This window comes from Rhipicephalus microplus, chromosome 4 (genome assembly GCF_043290135.1).
Source record: "Rhipicephalus microplus isolate Deutch F79 chromosome 4, USDA_Rmic, whole genome shotgun sequence".
Classification (NCBI taxonomy): domain Eukaryota; kingdom Metazoa; phylum Arthropoda; class Arachnida; order Ixodida; family Ixodidae; genus Rhipicephalus; species Rhipicephalus microplus.
The window spans coordinates 141,183,503-141,198,775 of NC_134703.1; positions in this window are offsets into that span (position 1 = coordinate 141,183,503).

The window sequence follows — 15,273 nt, forward strand, 5'->3', positions numbered from 1 at the left end:
ATCTTAAAAGCGTCTGACGTGACTTGTGCTACGATTATCGAAGCCCGCCTTTCTGTGAGGAATGCCTTGATGGATGTAATTGTGTTTGTCCCATATCCGATGTTGTTTAATTCTGTTAGGATGGTCTTATGCGAGCTATTGTCGAATTCTCCTTTCAAATCAAGGGATAGTAATAAATTTTCTCCTCCTGTAGGTATATAGCTCAAAACTTCCTCTTGTAATATGAGAAATGCGTCTTGAGTGGAGAGGCCATTGCGGAAACCCAGCATAGTGGCTGGAAAAAGGCCGCTGTCCTCTATAAAGTTTTGGAGCCGATTATAAACAACCCTTTCGAAAAGCTTTCCCATGCATGACGTCAAGGATATGGGCCTGAGTGCCTGCAGAGATGGCTTCTTCCCGGGTTTCGGTATCGTAATTATTTTGGCTACTTTCCGTTCCTCGGGTATCTTCCCTTTGAGCCAATAGTTGTCATTAAAATGGTTTGTCAGTGCCTCTATAACCTTATCGCTGAAGTTCCTTATCATTGCATTTGTGATTTGATCTGAACCAGGGGCAGAATTTCTCTTGGCTGCTTGGGCAGCCGCAAAGACCTCTTCCTTGGTGATTGGGGCGTCGAGTCTATCGTTTTTTGCACCAGTGTACTGCATTTCAATACTGCAACTATCGGTATTTTCTCCTATGAATCTTTCCTTAAGTGCTTGCATTAACTCCTCCTCTGTGCCCAGAAAATCATGTATTATTCGTTGTAGTGTTCTGCTTGTGGCCGATTTTGATTTTTCTAGGTCAAGCACGTTCCTTAGGATGGCCTAAGTTTTCGCAGTGCTCAGTGCGTCCTGTAGTGAACTGCAGAACTGAATCCGTCCCTCAGTTGCAATTTTGTTAGCGTATTGATTTGCCTCCTCTCATGAATCAGCGATTCTGCGGAGAAGGTTACGGTTGAGTCGCTGGTTTTTCTACCTTTTCAGCATACGGCGCCTGCTCTCCCACAGGTGGAGCAGGTGCCTGTCGACTGCAGGAGTCTCTGCTGTTCTTGCGATACGTTTAGACGTTTGTTTGTGAACTGAGATTATGTACTCTGACCATTCCCCAAGTGAACCTGATACAGAGTCGGGTGGGGGATCGCGTCGTCTGTACTTTCCCAGTCAGTGATCACCACGTCTCCTATGACCCTACGTAGTTTTGGAGTTGACAGGGAAAGGCTCATTATGTAATGATCGCTGCCGAGATTCTCTTCCAGGTTTGTCCAGTTAGTGTCGGTAATATTACGTGTGAATGTCAGATGTGGGAACGTGTCTCGACTTACGCTGTTACCCAGCCTCGTAGGTGTTGTGGGTAGAGTAATTAAGCTCAATCGTAGTTTGGATACGGCGTGCTCGAGACGCCTTCCCTTAGGGGAATCTCTCGAATAACCCCAGGTGGTGCAGGGTGCGTTAAAGTCGCCCAATACCACAAGTCGATCTCTCGCCCATTCAGTGCCGACGACATCCTTAAGCAGTGCACCAAAGTCCTCGTGCTTATCTTTGGGAGGGCTGTATATATTTAATATTACCGTTTTCACTTTGCCTCTCTTCTGAGGAAGGAGGGTGATTATTTGATGATTTATCCGCAAACTTTCTATGCGCTCAACCTTTGCTGCAATACTTTTTCTAACCAGCGAGGCTACACTGGGATAATTTGGATCTTGTAAACAATAATATCCCTGCAGTTTGACCATCTTGGGCCTAACCTCCTGCAGGCATATTACGTCTGGCTGAATCGGTACCGAGTTTGTGTAATTTTGGAGTGCTGTGGCGCGCTTGTGAAAAGTGCGACAGTTCCACTGCCAAATCTTTAAATGTTCTACACTTGTTTATATTATTTTTGGCCATGCTGCATGGTCGTATCCATGCTGTCGCGGCCCGCCTTGGATGGTTTGTCAATAACTGGGGTGGACTAGGAGCGTTTGTTTAGTGCCCTCTTCAGGCCTCCCACAGCATCGTTAACATACTGCCTCTGAATTTTCAGTTATTCTACGAAAAACGTTTTCATTTCCGCCATGAAATCAGCTAGAAGTTTATGTAAAGTAGATATGCTTTCCCTGTTTGCTTGAACCTGCGTCTGCACTTGCTTTACTAGTTCACTTCTTTCTGATTGAGTAGCGAACGAGTCTTCGTCTATCGTTTCCTCGCTCGTTTCTGCGCTATCTTTCATGTTGACTAGACGCTCTCGCGCCTCGGTGGGGTTGCCTACCGACCCTGAGTTTTGTATTTTTCTAATTGCATTTTCTAATTTGCTTTCTATTGACGGGATGGTCATTTTATATTATTTCCGCACCGCAGCCATTTGATTTCTAAGCTGTTTAATTTCTTGTGTTAATCTTTTGTTCTCCTCTAGAATTTTCCTATACTGGGTGCTATCAGTTACCGGAACTTTGGGAGGCACTGGACTCGCCCAGCTCACCTTATTTGGTTGGTTGTTTTGTACGTCCTCCGTATTAAGGCCAGTGGTTGCTGCTGCTGCTGCTGCTGCTTGTTTCCTGGCATGGGCGGAGCTTGTTTCTCAGCTGCTGCTCGGTGTTTTCTTCAAGTTTGGCTTGCCAGGGGCCTCCGCAGGCTTGCTTATGTTTCGCTATTGCGGGGTCTTTGATGTTGATCTCGATCTTGATCATGATCTGGAGCTGGATCCAGATGTCTGCCGATTCTGGAGCATCGCTTCCTCTCGGTCTGAGCTGAACCAATGAGGAGGTTTCTGCTCGTGTTGCTCAAGTTGCGGGAAATCTTTCTCGGCGTAGGTACACTCTGTTTGTCTTCGAGGCGTCTCCACTCGTGATATTCGGGGAGCCACATTTTTCAATTTCTTTCTGCACGATTTGTCTCCTGTAGCGTGCTCTTCACCGCATATGGTGCAGTTCAGGGCACATTCGTGTCCTTGAGTAGGATCACACGTCCCACACTTGGAGCACATGTTGGCGTTCGGAGTCGGACACACATCGGTTCGGTGTACAGTTGATCGACAAATCTTGCAGACCTGTACGGTAGGCTTGTATGGATAACAGATCGCCTCTGCACCCATAAAATAGACGCACCTGGGGAGCACGTCACGCGTAAAAGTTATTATTGCTGACTTCGCGGAGCCCAGCATCCTGGCTCTCTCTATCTTCACCCCTTGTGTCCGTATTCGTAGGTTTGCCATCAGGTCGGCCTGAGTGGTTCCGGGCGGTAGTCCGTGAACGATGCCTCGCAGCACGTCTTCTGGGTCGGCCACGTATGCAATGAAGGGGTGAATCCGTCCTCTGATTTTCAATTGGTTTATCTCTCTCAGCCAGTCCGCCACTTGTTCGTGTGGCGTGGACAATAATATATGTTCGATCCGGGGTGGACCCGCAGCAAAAAACTTTCTCCTCCGAAGCTGTTCCGCCAGGCCTCTATCACTGCTATAGAGAGCTCCGATCCAAATAGATTTTTCACTGTGAAGCCCTTGTGCGGTCTCAGGATTACCTTTATGTCTTCCTTTGGAAGGGGCGTCGGTACTCGGCGTTTTCTGCGCAGGAAATTCCGCTTGACTTGGCTGCCCCGTGCTGCGTCGACAGGCGGATGGCCTGCTGAGTTTTCGTTTTCCTTCTCTAGTCCGCTTTCTGGTTCTTTCTGGCTTTGTTCATGGTTCTTTTTTCTTCTGCGTGAAAGGACGGTGTGCCAGCCGTCCCCCGTCCAAGTAAGAGCTAGACCCGCGGGGTCATCGTCCTTGTTATTGAGAGACGCGGCGCTGAGTGCTCGCGCGTCGTTACTTGGTTCCTCATTTGACAAGACGCTACTCGCGTCGTTCGGTTGATTCTCCGACACCAGAGATGCGCCGGGAGGGTCTTCGTCGACGTCCATGTAGACGAAGAATTTCTAGGCGTCCTTATGCATGCATGCTCAGTAGAAACGGGGGAATGGGCCGACCTCCGTTTTCCTTTGCGCAAGGTGTATAGTCCGAAAGGGAGGTTAAATGGCACTCACCATTGACTTCTAACTCCGAAGGAAATGTCGGAGAAAGTCGGTCGAATGGTTGTGAGCCAGTCGACGCACGCACACCAGTCGGCGCTCTCCGCACTGTTTAGCGTACCGGCGCCGCCGACCGAAGCCGGTGATACGGTAAGCTGCGTTCGGGCACGTAGTGTCTTCCAATGTTGATAGTTTCTCGTGAAGCTGGTCCAGGTCCAAGATTTTGGTGTCCTTCGAATCTTCGCAACTTCACGATAAAAGATGACGCACTCTTCAAGTAGGCTTGAATGAAATTTCCGCCTGAAAGCATTTCATAAAGCGGAGAGCGATGTGAGCACGTCCTCACCGCTGTACGCCACCTAGCGGATCTCCACGCATTGAATAAGTACCAAAAAAATGCACATTCGAGAGCTTCGCATGCAAATACCGTGCATTAGTTATAAGCAATCCAGCAAACGTGTGTACGTACACATGAATCGTGACACCCAGTACTTTCCGCAGTGCATGCTCTTCGCACTGGTTATGCGCAATAGCTGGACATTGCGTGGCTCTAGAAAAAAATGGCAGCACATCCACGGAGTGAATGATGAGGAGTGGGATGAAGCATTCGTCCGTCCATTTGTTCTTGCTTCCGTCCGTTCCTGCGTACGTCTGTGTAACCGTCCATGCGTCCATCCACCCGTCCGTGCGTGCGTCTGTTCGTGCGCCAGTCCCTGCATTCGTCCATGCATCCGCGCCTGCGTCCGTTCATGCGTCCATCCATGCATCTGTCTGTGTGTACGTTCGTCCATCTATTCAGCACTCCAAGTACCACCATCTCCCATCTTTTCATCATATATTCTCCATATAGAAGCACCGCCATCTTGCGGACATTTCAAGGACTAAACGGGAGGTGGCACATGCACACTTTCTTACAGCTTACGCTTCGGGTTTACTTCCCACCTTTAACCACCTCGAGTTCATGGTATATACTAGTTCACTGTATTCATGGCACTGCGGCCCAACGCTCGCTAAACCTTTCTAAAACCAAGGAGGTTACACCCAGCGAGTATAACGTAGCAACCCTTTCTTGTCAGATCGTGCTCAATGTACATGCCAATAGCTGCTACTGGGGTCGCAGCGTGCGCGTTACCTAAAGGCCGAATGCTCCTGTCTCTCATTCCCCCTTAGCAGTCATTAACATGTGCATTGAGCACTATCTTTTATTGTTCGACAACGCACAGAAGAAATCTCTCACCGGAACCACCTTGGAGGTCAAAATCGTAAGGACCGCTATTTCGGGTATGTGCCACTGGTGGTTACGTACTACGAGGGACGCACAACCCACGCCATAAGGAGCTTCGCCCCTAAAAGAACTCGGAGAGAAAGAGCACCATTTGACAATCAATTGCGCAAGCTGCGACGCTTTCGCGGTGATGAAAAAATTGGCAGCATATCCACGGAGTGAATGATGGAGAGTGGGGCGAAGCATTCGTCCGTCCATTAGTTCTTGCTTCCGTCCGTCCATGCGTCCGTATGTGTGACCGTCCATGCGTCCTTCCGCCCGTCCGTGTGTGCGTCTGTTCTTGCGTCCGTCCCTGCGTTCGTCCATGCATCCGCCCCTGCGTCCGTTCATGCGTCCATCCATGCATCTGTCTGTGTGTCCGTTCGTCCATCGATTCAACACTCCAAGTACCACTGTCTCGCATCTTTTCATCTTATATTCCCCATATAGAAGCACCGCCATCCAGCGGACATTCCAATGACTAAACGAGAGGTGGCACACGCACACTTTCTTATGGCTTTCGCTTCGTGTCTACTTCCCATCTTTCACCACCTCGAGTTCATGGTATATACTAGTTCACTGTATTCATGGCACTGCGGCCCAACGCTCGCGAAACCTTTCTAAACCAAGGAGGTTATGCCCAGCGAGTATAACGTAGCAATCATTTCCTGTCAGATAGTGCTCAATGTACATGCCAATGGCTGCTAATGGGAAATGAGAGACAGGAGAATTCAGCTTTTACTTTCTTACGGCTTGCGCTTCGTATGTACTTCCCACCTTTAACCACCTCGAGTTCATTCATGGTATATACCAGTTTATTGTATTCATGAAACTGCGGCTCAACGCTCGCTTAACCTTTTTAAAACTAAGGAGGTTACACCCAGCGAGTATAACGTAGCTACCCTTTCTTGTCAGATAGTGTTCAACGTACATGCCAATGGCTGCTAATGGGGATCGCAGCGAGCGCATTAACTAAAATCTGAATGCTCCTGTCTCTCATTCCCTATTAGCAACCATTAGCATGTACATTGAGCACTTTGTTTTATTGTTCAACAACGCACAGAAGAAATTTCTCACCGGCACCACTTTGGAGGTCAAAATGTTAGACTTGTTGCATACTATAACGGCTTTGGGCGACGAATGGGTGCCGCTATAAGGAGGTTCACGTCGGCTGCTGACTCCGGTTTGCAAGTGCTAAGGATGTCCCTGATCGTTCTACGTCAGGAGCGTCCGTCAGTACGAGTCATGGTGCCCGTCGCGTCTTGGACGCCTTCGAAGGCGCTTGTCTTCGACGTTGTTGACCCTACGGGGACTAGTGCCGAAACCGTCGTTGATGCGACGGCCTCAATAGTCGGCCTCTCAGAGGTATACTGCGTGCAGCATCAGGGAGCTCGAAACTTCCAAGCCACCGTGAAGAGCATGACCTCCATGTCTCTAATCGTCAATGCTGGCTGCCTGGTGATTGGCGGCGAGCGTGTTCAAGTCGTTCCCGTTGGCCCACAAGTGACCAACGTCGCCTGCCTGTTCCTGCCAACGTTCGTCTCAAACGAAGCTTTCGTCCATGCGTTATCCTCATATGACAAGGTGCTCACTGTCACCAGTGGTTTGATGAGCGGGCGACGTGGCGTACTCACTGGAACGCGGCGGTATGTACGAATGGAGATGAACGCCGCTAATCCTGTGCCGAACTGCCTGCACATCTCCGGTCACCGTGCTACGTTTGACTACCGTGGTCTCCAGCGTGTATATCGAAGATGTGGCTAAGGGGACCATCTACGAGCCCAGTGCACAACACCGTATTGTGGTCGTTGCGGTGTGCACGGTCACGTTAGTGAAGGATGTGACTACCCGTGTCGACGCTGCGGGGACGGCCACCCAACTGTGGTTTGCCCTGTCCACCGCTCTTACTCAGGCGCTGCCGCTGGTGCCTTTCCACCACTGACACCGGCAACGGAGCCAACTACCAACTCGGGGGACGCAGAGGAGGTCACCGACGCTGTGCTGGCCTCACCCCTACAAGTTCCTTCAAACGAAGCGCACAACGAAAGCGCGATTGTCGATGCGACGCTTGGCGCGTCGGCCTCCCCGCTGGTGCAGGAACCGTGCGCTTCGAAAGACGCAACGCACTGCCCTGAAAACGGCGTCGGCGTCTCTTCTCTGACGCCACTGTTCAGTGCGCAAATCACCCCAGTTCTCAGGCTGCTGCTGTTGGAGTTGACCCTATGAGCCCTGTTATTTCGGAAAACAGTGGCAAAAATACCACAGACTCTTCTGTTGCGGCCGCTCCAGCCATTTCGACATCGCGTCGTACACGTAAAAAATCGCCCACACAAAGGGTGCATACAGCGGCCTGCTGAGACGTGGACAGTGCTGCCAGCATCAACGGTGTGGATCCAAGCTTGCCGGCGGCTCAATCCGTACCTCCTCAGGACACGTCTTCGGAAGACGGCTTCAGCCTGGGACTGGATAGTAGCATCGTACTGTCTAGCCTTGCCGATTTTGACGTCGAAATGGGAGCTCCACGTGAAACAAAGCGAGAGGACACTTCCAGCTCTTGCTCCGATGAACGCAGTGATGGCCGTGGTAAATTGCAACGGTACAAAAAACCTCGACCCTCTTCTGAAGGGTCGAACAGTGCGTTGTATTTTGGTTGAGCAAGTGTCCCCTGGACACTTTCCAGGACACCGTCTAGAACTATGCGTCCAGGTTAGTCTTTACTTTTTATTATGGCTACTACACTGCATAATATTTCATTGAACGTTCAGCGTTTTCGCAGTCCGGCAAAGCAGGCTTAGGTGATTAGTGTTGCCCGCGCTGCAAACTGTGATGTTTTCTGCCTCCAGGAAACAAATTTCTTTTCGCTATCCGACGTTCTTGCTTTTAAACAAAAGTTCAACCTAGATTGTTATTTATCTTTCGCTACATCTCGTTTTACGGGAGTGGGTATTATTATTTTTAATCGAGCTCTATTCGCGATCATCACGTTTTTTATGATGGCGTGGGCAGGGTTTTTGCTTTAGACTGTAGCTACTTTTCTTTCAGATTAAGGATACTGTGTGTGTATGGGCCAGCGCAAGCTGGACATTCTCATGACTTTTTTGGGACCTGGATGTGTTTTTTCTTGAAGGTCGTGATGTCGTGATGACGGTCCTGATGTTCTTGATGGTCGTGTGATTGGTGACTTCAACTGCGTTCTAAATACGCGAACCGATGTAAAAGGTCCTGGCTGGCGCCGGTCTGCTTGAAATTCACGCGAGCTGCGTCGCCTTGTCCATCACTTTTCATTACTAGACGCGCAAAATGTAGTGCACGGAAATACCTTTGTTTGGACATGGCGACGTGGACGATTCTCCAGCAGGCTCGACCGGGCTTATATTCCTCGAGTGTTAGAGGCGTTTGTCTCCGATTTGTGCGTTCCGTCCTTCCCACCTTCTCCTGTGTACGTATCTGATCATCGGCCTATTGTCTTGAAGCTCGAAGTTCCATTTCCTTTTTCGGAAAAGACATGGCGTCTTGATGTTAGCGTCCTGCAGGACACGCGCTCAAGATCAGATTTGTCACGCGCAATACTTGCGTCGCTCACGGCGTCTGGTTCTGAAGATTAGGATGCACTTAAAACACAGTGGCACCTGCGCTGCGCAGTAGAAGGGTGTTCGCTTCGTTGACGCGTTTCTGAAGAGCTTGCTGATACTGCGATGAAGTTACGCATTGCTTGGCGCGCCGAGACGCCTTCTCCTCTGATGCGAGCGTGGCAGCGTAAACTGCGTGAACGCTTTCAACGCTTGACTGCTGCTTCGTCCCTGGCGGGAGCAGCATGGCTCTGTAGACACAACCCATGTGCACATCTCGAGGTGCTGCGCTACGCGAGACATTCGTTTTTCGGGCAATCAGAGCCATCTGTCTCTATGACAGCACAAATACCACCTGCGCAGTGGCTTCCTACGCGTGATCCATCTGCTTTCTTGGCGCATCTTGAAGCAATGTCATGTTCGGCCGTGCGGACTAACTGTGATAAAACACCACCAATGCTTAGAAGTTTGCCCCGTGTTCCTCAAGAAGCTGCGGATTGCCTGCACATCCCTCCGTCGGCTGAAGAGGTAAAGGCGGCACTGAAATCTATGAAACGTGGAACGGCCCCAGGGCCAGACGGTTTTCTTGTTGAGTTTTACTTGACAATTTGGGATGAGATTGGTGCTACTTTTAACGCGGTAATCCGGCGATGCTACGAGGACGGTGTCTTTCCATCAAGTTTTTGAGATGGACGCATTGTGTTTATTAAGTGTGAATACACTTTATAAGCGACCCCAAACCATCCACCGCCGTCAGCGGCGTCCGCAGTCTTCTCTCTATCTTTAAAAGGAAGAGGACTCGGCGGGCCGCAGCACGACGCTCTACCGAATAAGCCACGGACGCGACGCTGATATCGGTGTCAGTAACGCGCCTTATACCCCCTCCCCCTTCGCTCGCTCCTCCGCTCTCCTCGCTCGCTGCAGCTGCGCGCGGACCCCTCTCTTTCGCGCGCCCGCCTTCTTTCTCAGTCTCCCGTCGAGAGCGGGTCGTGTGATGGATGTCCCGGAGGCAACGCTACCATCAACAACGAATGCAGTACAACCGAATGCCAGCACTGCACCCGTCGTTGGAGGTGACGGTACCGCGGTGGTTTCGCCGACGTTGGAAGACAAGGTGGCGCTGCGAAGGGCTCGTGAGACCGAACGTAAGCGGGCGAAGCGTGCAGCGGATGCCAAACTGCGTGCTCGCGAGGCCGAGTGCAAGCGGGCGAAGCGTGCAGCGGATGCCGAACTGCGCGCTCGCGAGGCCGAGATGAGGCGTCAGCGTTGAGCCGCGAACGTGGCCCAAGAAGCGGAACGACAACGCAAGCGTCAGGCGGAGAAGGGCGATGAAGGCCGGCTTCAAGACGCCGCTCCCAATCGTCAACGGCGAGTGGACGTTCCCGAAGCCGTTCGAGCCAGTGACCGTGCCGCGCGGGAGAGGGTACGAGCCCTGGACTTTGCTCGTCCGGACACGTCGTGAAGTGTAAATAAATAATACTTCGTATATAATGTATCTGTGTACAAATGCTTCATGACAAACAACACTTAAATTCATTATTACACTTTAATCATCATCATAAGTAATAACATTATCAAGCATTTCCCCAAGGGTGATCATGGTTAAGTGCGAATGCACGGGGTGATGCTATGAGGGGGGAGTAAAGTTAAAATCCGTTGGCATTCGCCAGTGAGTTAACGTAAACTCCCCCATGTAATCAAATTGCGATTCCCAGGAACCATTACACCATAAAGGCACCATAGTGTGATTAATAAATATAATAGTGCGAATTAATAAATACCCCTCATAGCATCACCCCATGCATTCGCACTTAACCATGTTCACCCTCGGGGAAATGCTTGGGAGTTTTTTTCCAAAGGGTGATGCTTCCTCTGTTAATCCTGAAGATTGGAGACCTATCACGCTCCTCAACGTTGACTATGAGATATTCGCGGCGGTAGCCGTTCAACGTTTGAGGGGTCTGTTGAACACCCTGGTAGGTCATCACCAGACTTCATCATTGCTTGGACGAGAAATACACAGCTTGTCATATACCACACGGGATATCACAGCCTATACTCTGTCGCGATCTGCGCGTGGTATGCTTGTGTCTTTAGACCAGGAAAAAGCGTTTGACCGACTAGAGCACGCGTATATTCCGTATGTGCTCACAGCCTTCAGCTTTTCTCATTCGTTTGTGGAAATGATTAAATATACGTACACTGGTCTGAAAAGCACACTAGTTCTGGATGGCTGGGAAAGTGCCGCCTTTTCCATAACACGTGGGGTCCGTCAGGGATGTCCATTGTTTCCTGTGCTATTTGTCCTCAGCCTTGAGCCATACTTGCGTGTTCTTGACGCGGATTCACGTGTCCGTAGTCTTGCGCTTCCTGGTAGCGGTGTCGTGAAAGTCACAGCTTTCGCTGATGATATAACCTTGTACCTTTCAGATGAAGATAGCCTTTCACGCAGCCTGTGTGTATTTTCCCAGTATGGCGACATTTCAGGTGCAGCGTTGAACATCTCCAAATCCCGGTATTTCTTCATTGGCTCTCCAAACTCCAGGCTTAGCGCCGGCTTTCCCATTCAGCCGGCCGCGTCCCTTCGCATTTTAGGTATTTTATACAACCACTACGGCATTTGCGAATCTGTTTGGTTAAACGCTCTCGAAGAAGAAAGACTGAAAATTCAGGATGCACGGGATTTTGACTTCCCGCTTCTTGAGCCGAGGTATCTAGCGCAGACTGTATTTTGCGGTCGCATTTAGTACCTTTCTCACGTCGTGCAACCACCTTTACGTATCGTGCGATCACTGCAGTCTGCTTTGTGTTCCTCTTTCTGGTCAGGCCGCACCGAGTTGATCTCTCGCGCGGCACTGGGACAGCAGCGTTCTCATGGAGGCTTTGCTTTCCCTTCAGTGTCCATACGCTGTCGGCTGCTGGCACTGCGCTTCCTTTTGCGCCTAGTGCAAGGGGAGGAATCTCCCGCACGAACGCTTGCATATTACTTTCTGGGTACTCACCTTCGGCATTTGATGCCTAATGTGCAACTTAACAGAAACCGCAGTCAATAAAACTTCCTGCGTTTTATGCAACAACTGTTGCATTTTTTCGTCATGTCAAGTCGAGCTGTCCTGGCATAGATGTTTTGAACAACCACATAGTTGAGACAACTGCTGCTTTGTTGCTTCCGTTGGTCCCGCCAGCCCGCCGTGCTCGCTCTAGACGGGTGTCTTGGAGCACTTTAACGGCTTCTTTTCTGCCTGGACACCTCCGGGACTTCATGTGGTGCCTGGGATAGGGTGTGCTTCCCACTCTCGAACGCCTCGAAAGGTGGAGAATAGTCCAGTCAGCAACATGTCCGAACTGCTCTTTTCGGGAAACGAATCAGCATTTTCTGAGGCATTGTGTCATTGCTCGCGTTTTTTGGAGAGCCGTACATGCCGGATTTCACTGCCTCAGAGTAAATCGCTTCGTTTCTTCTGGGCGTTGTTCGCGAGGCCGCTCCGCTTGTCTTCTCATTGTTGCCGCCTCTTTCTGCCTCTCGCGGAGGTCGCCGAGTAGCGAGAGCATGCGACGGACGCGAATCACATCAACTCCGGCTCAGGTTCAATTTCAAGAAGAATTTCTTCCTGGTGACCTGTTGCAACGATAGGAACTTAGTCCTAGCATCACCACTGTCAAGCCTATACTGGACTTCAACCTGTTAGTGCGCTTTTAAACGTTTTAACGCTTTCGAAAGTTCTTGAAGAGGTCCACCTAGCTAACCCTAACAAGCCAGAGACGCGGCTTGGACAGAACGCCGCCCCGCTCTACAGCGGATGGCGAGCGTCTCTGGGAGCGTCGCAGCCGACGAGAAGCACTCATTACCCTCTCGCTCCACGGACCACATGATGGATACGCAGACCAGTCAAGACGCCGATACGCAGGTGAGCAATGATCACAACGCAAATCCATGGATCACTGTTACCAAGAGAGTGAACAAACGCCGACAGCTGCAACCCCATACCGTACCGACTCAACGGCTGCCCAGCATGCCGTCTGAGCCCGCTCTACGCCAGAGCCGGCCTAAGACGCGTCTACCAAGACTCCCACCACTCCCTGCCGGGGACTACAAGCCAGCAATCCGTCCCCATGGTGGATTAAATCTCAGCAAGGTTAGCCCCAAGACATTACTTCTCGCCGTAGTTCATGCAGCAAATATACGCAGTGAGAAGCCTGATATCAAGCTTCGAGTTGATGAAAATCAAAATGTGCTAACAATAAGCACCTCATCTGAACACATCGCCATGGCACTTGGACAAATCACCAAAATTACAGTGCACGCAGCAACCTACGACATCACCTCTTATTGTATTGCGCCTGATAATTTGTGCAAAGGGGTGGTCAATGGAATAGGCCATGAAATCACGCCAGACGACTTCCTGACAAAAGTTGAAGTACCGGGCTACGAGGTCCTTACGTGCAGACGCCTCGAAAACTCCAGAGCAATGGTGCTCACATTTTGTGGCAAGCGAGTTCCTTTCTTTGTGAACGCGTACGGACAGGTTCTCCGCTGCTACCTCTACAAACGGACTATTCCCCACTGTAGAAAGTGCAACAAAACTGGACACCGCGAGGATATGTGCCCACAGCCTCCTGACACACCGAAATGTCGAGTGTGCGGGAATTCACTATCACCCAACAACCACAAGTGCCGCCCTTCTTGCATGCTTTGTGGTGGCGACCACCCGACGGCTGCCAAATCATGCCCAAAGCGGTTTTTGCCACCTGTCAATCGACGCAAACCACCCCGGTCAGCTACTCCCACCAAGAAGGCCCAGTCACCATCTCCAGCCCCGGACAGCAGAGCAGTGCGTCCGGGAGTGCAGCCAGGCGAAGGAGCCATTCCAGGGATAAGTCGGGGCCCAAGCGAGGAAACTCGTCATCTCGGAGTGGTTTCGCTGGCCAGCCGGGATCTCAAGGCCGGCACACAGACGGAAAAACGCATCATCATGGCCAGCAAAGCGGTTCCCACAAGAAAGCACAAACGGTAAGGTGGGCAGGGCAGTTCCCTCCTCTCCCCCCTCTCCACACCAGTCCCACTCCCTCACACAAACATCAATGCAGGAAAGAACACCACAACCAACGCCATCTAGACTACCACAACCCATGTCAGTAGACACTCAGCTTCACCCTGAAATGTCGTCAACTACGGCACCATCCGACTATTGCACACGAGAGGCGTTGAACGAAATGGCTACTTCTTTAAAAACGAATTCGCTACTATGATGCAGGTAGAAATGCAGAAAATAAAGGATAGCATTATGGCTGAACTAACAGCTCCACTCCAACAATTGATCCAGCAGGCCCTGCAACCTGCTGTCCAGCAGATTGTAACGGATGTTAAACAGCAGATATCGGCTGCACTTGGCCAACTTGATATTTCCCCATCTGCACCAAAACGCACCATGTCTCCGACACGTGAAACACAGCGACCGCATTCTTACATACGCCCCTCCCGTTTCCTATCACCGTCCCGAAAAACCGTCCCAACAGCCGCAGTTGCTACAGTTCCGCTTCCCACCACCCTCCACCAAGATTTAGCACAGTCCGAAATGCCTCCGTGTACTTCTGAGGCCTCGCTATTGCATGATCATGGCGACAAACCGTAGGTCAACGCTTGACACCCCTCAACTCCTACGTGTGTGGCAGTGGAAGTGCAGGGGTTATCGTAGGAAACGCGGAGCTCTAATGCAATTCATTGCGACACAGCAGATTACTCCCGATGTCATAGCGTTGCAACAAATACAACGTACCCCTACGCTTCCGGGTTACACCACATACACGGACGTAACGAACAATACACCAAATTGCACAGCTACATTAGTTTCTAAGCACGTCACTGTCATAGAACGCACCCTTCCAAGCACCTCCTTCTCACGCGTACTTCTCGAATTAGTCCCGTGCTCTCGTTCTAGTAGCAGCTTGTACGTGCTTAACGTTTACAGTGCACCTAACGCTAGGAACGATGACTTCGGTCATCTATTTGCACAAATATGCAAGTTGGGTAAACACATAGTTATTGTAGGAGATTTCAATGCCCCCCATCCGGCTTGGGGCTACGCAACAGAAACGCCTAAAGGCCAACGACTCGCACAGGTTCTCGCGATTCATCGCATGACCCTGCTGACAGAACCTGATCAACCCACTCGCCTAGGTAATAAATAGTGTGAGCAGGGACACATGCCCCGACCTCACGATAGTAAAGGGCGTTAGTGACAATTCCTGGTGCAACCTCATGGTGAATCTAGGCAGTGATCACCATATACAAACTACAGAGCTCCAAGTAGCAGCCACGCGTGCCCCAGAGCGCATCATAAAACTAACGAATTGGGATGCATTTAGGCGTAATCGTACAACTACCCATCAGGACTCTCCTTCCCTAGAGGCTTGGATATTACAACTTCACTCCGATTTTCAAAGAGCTACCAAACTCATCGCTGCGCCGACAGAAACA